Genomic DNA, 8,617 nt, shown 5'->3' with positions numbered 1-8,617 from the left:
CAAATTTACAATCAATCAATATCAAAAGAAATCATGAAAATTGAATATTAACCCATAACCAAGATATTTCATTGCACATGCCAATCATAAATGTATATTTTAACATTTATGCCATTCAAATAAATTATATATAAAACATATTATTATCTCACTAATCATATGCACGTACTTTAAATCATCGAAATATACATCATTTCATTCCATATAAATAACATATACCATCGTGACATTAGTTCACCTATCTACAACAATTGCATAACACAAATACATATATATTTATATATATAATATCCTACTTATTATAAATTGAATATATCATCAATTTAACCAATTACGCTACTTAAATATTTGACCAATACTTTCATATAATATGCCATTTGAAGACCGACACAAAAGTCACATATATTAATCAAAATGTCATAGCCCAACTAAATCTACAATTATTCAATACTACAAATATAACATTATCATAATAATAAACCCATAATAGCCTAATTATGCACACTAATCTAAGTTAAAATAACCGCATGGCATACTAGATATTCCTACTCATAAACTCGTTTTAATCAAACATTATATCTAAGCCAAATATACTCCTTCTCTTGACACAAGTTTATGCACATATGTCCATATTTTTTTGAACCAATTTGAGCACAATTAACACTAAAAGTGCCTCAATTTACATGTTTAAAATACGTACACTTAACCAATCATTTAATCACACATTTGATCAGCTAAAATAAATTTAATACATAGCATAAACCATATCATATACTAGTAAATATGAGTTTAATACTTTCATCGAATACACTTATACACATTATTCACCATTTCGAAACCATTTCACCAATGTAAGTTTCAAATTATTCAATGTGACCATATCAAGTTGTCAAATATCTATAATATAGCATAGTCCACACATAACGAATACAATCAATTTCAATACTAACATGTAACTAAACCATTTACTACATGACTACATCACCATTACCGAACCACAAATTATATAATAATCCATAATTACCATCTAATTAATACATGGCTGAATATCACCATTACTAACATCATTAACAATCACAACAAAAAACACAACCATCATCCATATACCAAACTTACTAAAATAAACTAATCACAAGCCTTATATGTATATATATCCTTACTTCATATCAAATTCTCATACCAAGCACTCACACGCATATACCATGATCCAAAGGACTTAAGCATTAAATCATTAACATTAATATAAAGCCATTTTCGCATGGCTAAACATATACAAATTTCAAAACCAACCTAAACAAATAATAGCCTATGTGACAGCTTTAATTTGAAGTGGTTTCTGGACCACAAAACTGAGTCACAAAATTATTTAAACGCTCTTTTCTATGTTTATTATATGTGAAGTATCATGTGTGAAAGTATCATGTCTAAATTTTGTCATTTGAATGTGAAATTATGAAAAAGGACTTATGTGATAAAATTGAAGAGTGTGTTAGGAAGAAATGAGGTGACCGAATAATGCATGGCTTATTAAAAGGGAGGACTTGCATGTCAAATTGTCCAATTTAAAGTTAGTGGCCGGCCATGATGATCATGATTTGCAATATATGCATTTTATATATATAAGAAATATAATTATTAAATGTTTTATAAGAAACATAAAAAATTAATAAAAGAAAAGAAAGCCATACATCCTTGCCTTGTTCTTGCCGAATGTTGAAAGAAAGAAGAAATATGCTTTGAGGATTTCGGCAATGTAGCAAGCTAAAAATTTAAGGTAAATTTCATGTAGTTTTTGTTAATTTTTAATAGATGTGTGATCCTTGTTTACTTAGTGTTAAAGCCCATGTTGAAATTTTGATTTCGGTTGAGGTATGTGCATTCGGCCATAGAGGAAATTGAATCAAATTTGGTTGTTTTTCTTAATTAAGGAGAGAAATTTATGAATCTATAATTATAAGTGACTAAATGGTAAAATAGTGAGTTGGAGGGACTTGTATGTGAAGAGACGGGATTCGGCTAAGAGTATCTTTGACAAATTTGGTTCTTGTTATTTTGCATCAACTTAGATTAATTTGTAAGGACTTGAAAATACTAAGGAATATTCGGATGAAGTGAAATAGATAGAATGTTGACTCATTACATGTGAAGGATGTTAAGGCTCAATTGTTAATGTCCAAATTCTATAAAGGGGGCTGTTATGCGAATTAGTTTTTAAGTTGTGTTATTTTATATATATATATAATATATAATCTATGGGGTAATGTTAAGTGGATCAATTGATTGATTAAATAGTTGCTTTACTTTAATTCAATCTAAAGACCCAAAGAACCGAGATTTGGATTGAGAAAGGCGAAGTTAGCCGAGTAGTCGACACTATTGTACAAAGTTGTCGAGGTAAGTTCTTAAGTAATTTAAATTCAATTCGGTATGCTTAGAATTTAAATAAACATAGTAAGGTAAAATGCTTGATTATATAGATGTATAAATATAATGTGATGGATATATGTTTGGAGAAATGATTAGAGCCAAATGTGGCTAAATTATTAATCCGAAATAGACAGAGAAATATAATGTGCTGCATGTGTGTTTGAATAAATAAATTGAGCCGAATGTGGCTATACTTTTTGAATTGAAATAGACATTAAGACAAGGTACCGAAGGTATTTTCAAATGAAAGGATTGAAGAAATTGATGTGTATCAAAGTAGTTGTGTTATGACTCATACTATGTGTAATCTTAGCAATGAGCTAAGTAGTGAATGATTGTAGCATCGGGCTAAAAGCCTAGCAGGCATATTGCTAGTGAAATGATTCAGGTTATAATTCTAGCAGGCTACATACTGGTATGATTTTTCGTGACTAAGAATTCATGTGTTATTGAACAAGTTAAAAATGAGTGTAAAGCCAAGTATGAGTGAAATTGTTATTAATTCGTAATAAGGTACGCATGTGAATAGTTATGATATTTTTGTATGTAATTTATGATTGAATGATGGCTATGATTTAAATGATATTGATTTGGTATATCCAATTGAAGTATAAGTTATGAAAGTATGAAAGAACAGGTGAATTGTTTATCAAAATGTGATATTCGGGTCTCGGCCTAGCAAGCTTTAAGCTGGTGAATAATATTATCGGGCTTCGGGCCTAGCAAGCTATAATGCCGATGAGATAATATCAGGATTCAGGCCTAGCAGGCTATAATGTCGGTGAAATGATATCGGGCTTCAAGCCTAGCAGGCGAAATGCCAGTGAATGAGTTCAGAATTAAAGTCTAGTAGGCTTCGTGCCGGTGATGAATTCGGGTTTAAAACCTAGCACGCTAAATGCCGGTGATTTGATAAAAGTCTAAGACTATGAGACCTTGTGTTAAATCGGCAATTGAATTCGTTCAATACATTAAGTTGGCCAGGTATGTGATATATACTTATACATGTTAGATCGATTGGAATTGAATCATGAATATGAAATGAGAAGCATAGGTGAAGATGTCATACGTGTATGTGTGTATTCGGTCATGGTGAAAGGTTATATGAATTATGTGAAATACCATTTAGATATGAATGACGAAAGTAACTGTGGTTATGAAATGGTACAATGGTTGAATTCGGTTGAATTAAAGTTGACACTGAAGTATTTAAATGCCTATGTCATATATGTGAGTAAGGGTAAAACTATTGTAAACTATCGATAAGGGTGGGCTATATGCGGAACCATCTTATAATTACTAATTTGAACGGTTGTGTGGGAAATCATTGATGTATTGTATTGAGATTATGATTAAGTGAAATTATAGATATGTGATGAAATTGATTGGTGATATACATGTTTAAATAATATGAATGCAAAGAATGTGTGAAAGAGTAAATTTGTAATAAATCTGCTTGGGATAGCAGCAGTAATGTGATTTTGGAAAATCACCATAAATTGTGGGAGTTGAGTTAGAAGATGAATAAATTATGTAATTAAATCTTAATGAGTCTAGTTTCTTATTAAAGAAACCGTGTAAGGAAAAGAATTGCTGATAATAAGATATTTGAAGTGGCGTGGGACAGAGTCAAATGACTTCGGGGTCCCCTGTTCTGTTTTTAGAAAATCATTATAATTTGTACAGAAATGGTTATAAGATAAAATTTATATGCTTATACTCCTTAATGAGTCTAGTTTCAAATAAATCAATAAGAACATATTTTGAATTCTGTACAATGAGAAATTTGATTTGTAGTGAAGAGTGGTCAGATTAGTCAAACAGTGAAACAATGAAACAGGGGAAACTTTAAGAAAAATCTGGTATTGATTGGCCAAACCAAAAATTCAGAAAATTTTAGGGATAGAAGATATATGAGTATTAACAGCAATTGATTTGGAGTTTCGTAGCTCCAGTTATAAATAGTTTAGTGACTGTTGCTCAGGAAGACAACTTGTAGTGAATTTGTGATTATGTTGTAAACATTGATAAAACATGTTAATGAGTAGCTTATTATTTTCTTATGAACTTACTAAGCGTAAGGCTTACTTCCCTTTTCTTCCCCATATTCCCTAGGGTTGCCAGGTTAATCGGGTTGGAGACCGTTCGAGATATTATCACATAGTCGAGTTTACGCTATAGGCGTAAGTAAATCTTAGTGTTTCGAGTCTATGGCATGTATAGGGTTGTAAAGTTGTGTATGTAATATTATGATTATGCCAAAGACTTTGGCTTGTTATTAAGGTAGTTTGATTATTCATATGCTTGTATGTTATTATCTCCTATGATGTGGTTTATAGCATGTATATTTAGAATTTGAATTGTGATTCATTGTTGAGTAAGTAAATGATACAAGACTAAGATATTGGTAAATATTTAATAATACCTCATGAATGTTTTGGGGCCTTATAAGCCCGATTAAAGGATAATATATGCGTGTATGAAAAGTATAAAATTGATCAAAAGTTTTTATGGCTTGGTTTTATATAAATGGTTGAGTTTATGTCTGGTAGCACCTCGAACCCTGTTCCGGCGAGGGATACAGGCGAAGGGTGTTACATTTAGTGGTATCAGAACATGGTTTAGTCGATTCTCAGACTAACCTAGCTTAAGAGAGTCTAGCTATACATGCCGTAGTATTACTCGTGATAGTGTGATATCTCCCTGCCCTAACAAAATTATTGGTTAAGACAGGAATGAGTTCCAATCGAGCAAATCTTGATAGAGATAAGAGTAAAATTTAGATTAATGAATCATGCTTGTGATATGCTGAAAATGGGAAAGGTATGAAAAGAAAATTATGATTCTTTTTACATGAACTAGTACTCATTTTGTGATACTAATAAGTTAAAGAACAGGGAAACGTGGAATGAAATGAAAGTTAAGTTGTGATAATCTCTTTCATACATGTCAGTATTCACTAGATGATACGTACCTAACTCATTTGGCTTAGTAATTATGAGGAGAAAATTTGTTTGAAATGACAGAATGTATGAATAAATGCTTTTATTACCTAGTTAGTAATCAGTATATGCATGAGATTGACATTTATGTCTAGACTAATGAAGTCAAGATGTCGTAATGTTATGCTTTATAATCTCAGTTAGAGATTCATAAATGTCACAATAGCATGAAAATTGTAATGAAAGATCAAATTGGGTGGAACACAGGGAATGAGTACGTTCGTTTACTAATGAATTGACGGAAAAGACCATGGCTGGACCATGGCAATACATGAAATATGAAAGCTAGTGTAAGACATGTCCGGGACATGATCGGCCTCGTAGGTGCAAGTGTAAGACCTGTCTGGGACAGGCATCGTCACCGAGATAGAGGAGCTAGTGTAAGACCCGTCTGGGACGTGGCATTGGTTCAACCTGTGCTAAGTGTAAGACCTATCTGGGATAGGCATCGGCACGACAATAACAGAGCTAGTATAAGACCATAGTTGGACTATGGCATCAAGTAGGCGATGTACTCAAAACCGTAAGACGTTCTCCCATTTGATAAATAGTGACAAGTGATCAAGATTAGACGTGGAAACATGATAAGAAATTTTTGGTAATTTGGGTAAAAGAAATGGAAGTTTGAATTGTGATAAATTCACTTCTGTTTTGCTGACATTCACAGGAAATAAAGTTGCATGTATTACTGAGATGTTTGAGAACGTGTTCATAATAAGTTGGAAATTAGAAATGTTTGAATCAATATGCGTAATGCTATGTTGTTGTTGAATGTGTATTTGCTTGAGAGTCAAAAGTTTAAAGGCTTTACAATTTTCGCCCTTACCAGAATAGAGTTATACAGTGAGATTCTTGAGAGATACATTGGAAGTGTTTGTAAAAGTGAAATTAAAGAGTACAATAGTGTAATAGTATGGGATTAGTGAGTCATGATTGAATTATATTGATGGCTGAGTGCAGTAGTTATAGTCGAGCAGTTACTATGACTTCTTCGGGGCATTCTATGTGTACATTTATCTTCAGAAGCATATGTGACGGTTTAATTTCAGAAGGAATTTTTGTCATATGAGAACATTAGTTAAGCATACTAATAAATGAAAGCATCGTTAGTTTGTTTGGGTTATGTTCGACATTGCTATGTCCTTCTTTGGTATTTATTCCCATATGTGAATATGAAAATCAACAAAAAATCTGTATGATGCTAATACTCTGTTTCTACTGATTATTGTTCAGTTGAATATTCGTGAAGAGTATATTGTCTCTGTTACTATGGATTTCAGTAATTATGAGTGACATTGTTCTTGCTGGACATTTTCTGGGATATCATCGGAATTGATATCATTCTATATGGGTGGTAATTTACTGATATTCTGTGTAACTTCAGACATTGAAATTTTTCTATATCGGTTTCTTATGATTTCATGTGTTTATCTGTAAGAAATATTTATTTGACAGAGTTGATTATGTTTATTATGATTATTTGACAGAGTATAGTGGTACCGTCATTAGAGTTATAGAAATTGTGATTCTGCATTGGTTGGTGTTTAAACCATATTTGATTCTCTTCTGTGTTCAAGTATTTCATTAACAATCGGGATAATATTTATTATAGGGTTGAGACATTTTTCCTATTAAGGCCCAAAGATGTTTATCTGGTTAATGTGACTTCAGTATAATTCAGAGGTTCGATGATTATTATATGAGACAGTTTTATTATAAATTTTTTTTCTTTTCCTAGTTATCGTGAAAGATTCGACATCATTAAAAGTGAAAATGATAGAAGATCAAGATTAAATCTGTATAGTGATATTTCGAAGGTTATCTTTCTAACAAGAAGAAAGACGTGATTTGAGGGATAGTCTAGAAGAAGAATCTGTATTCGTGAAGATTTGGTACAAAAATTATATCTATCGGAGCAATTCAATGAGAAAAGTTAAAGTTAATTCGATTGTTGAAGCTTCTTTTTGCACGAAGATATTATCAACCGAAATGTCAGTTCTGGTTTAGCTTGAGTTGAATAATGAGTTTATGATATCCAACCATATGTTAATGAATAGTTTGAATTGTGTTCTAATGAAAGAACGATACCCTAATTTATTCACTAGTAAGATTTTCGGGGATCAAAATTTCTAAGGGGGAGAGTTGTGACAGCTCTAATTTGACCCTAGTCAGGAAGTGGTTTCGGGACCACAAAACTGAGTCACAAAATTATTTAAACGCTCTTTTATATGTTTATTATATGTGAAGTATCATGTGTGAAAGTATCATGTCTAAATTTTGTCATTTGAATGTGAAATTATGAAAAAGGACTTATGTGATAAAATTGAAGAATGTGTTAGGAAGAAATGAGGTGACCGAATAATGCATGGCTTATTAAAAGGGAGGACTTGCATGTCAAATTGTCCAATTTAAAGTTAGTGGCCGGCCATGATGATCATGATTTGTAATATATGCATTTTATATATATAAGAAATATAATTATTAAATGTTTTATAAGAAACATAAAAAATTAATAGAAGAAAAGAAAGCCATACATCCTTGCCTTGTTCTTGCCGAATGTTTGAGAAAGAAAGAAGAAATGTGCTTTGAGGATTTTGGCAATGTAGCAAGCTAAAAATTTAAGGTAAATTTCATGTAGTTTTTGTTAATTTTTAATAGATGTGTGATCCTTGTTTACTTAGTGTTAAAGCCCATGTTGAAGTTTTGATTTCGGTTGAGGTATGTGCATTCGGTCATAGAGGAAACTGAATCAAATTTGGTTGTTTGTCTTAATTAAGGAGAGAAATTTATGAATCTATAATTATAAGTGACTAAATGGTAAAATAATGAGGTGGAGGGACTTGTATGTGCAGTGATGGGATTCGGTTAAGAGTATCTTTGACAAATTTGGTTCTTGTTATTTTGCATGAACTTAGATTAATTTGTAAGGACTTGAAAATACTAAGGAATACATAGAATGTTGAGTAATTACATGTTAAGGATGTTAAGGCTTAATTGTTAATGTCCGAATTCTATAAAGGGGGCTGTTATGCGAATTAATTTTAAGTTGTGTTATTTTATATATATATATATATATATAATATATAATCTATGGGGTAATGTTAAGTGGATCAATTGATCGATTAAATAGTTGCTTTACTTTAATTCAATCTAAAGACCCAAAGAACCGAGATTTGGATCGGGAAAGG

Source organism: Gossypium arboreum, chromosome 8, assembly GCF_025698485.1.
Source record: "Gossypium arboreum isolate Shixiya-1 chromosome 8, ASM2569848v2, whole genome shotgun sequence".
NCBI classification, from domain to species: Eukaryota; Viridiplantae; Streptophyta; class Magnoliopsida; order Malvales; family Malvaceae; genus Gossypium; species Gossypium arboreum.
Note: the sequence above shows the minus strand (reverse complement) of the source record.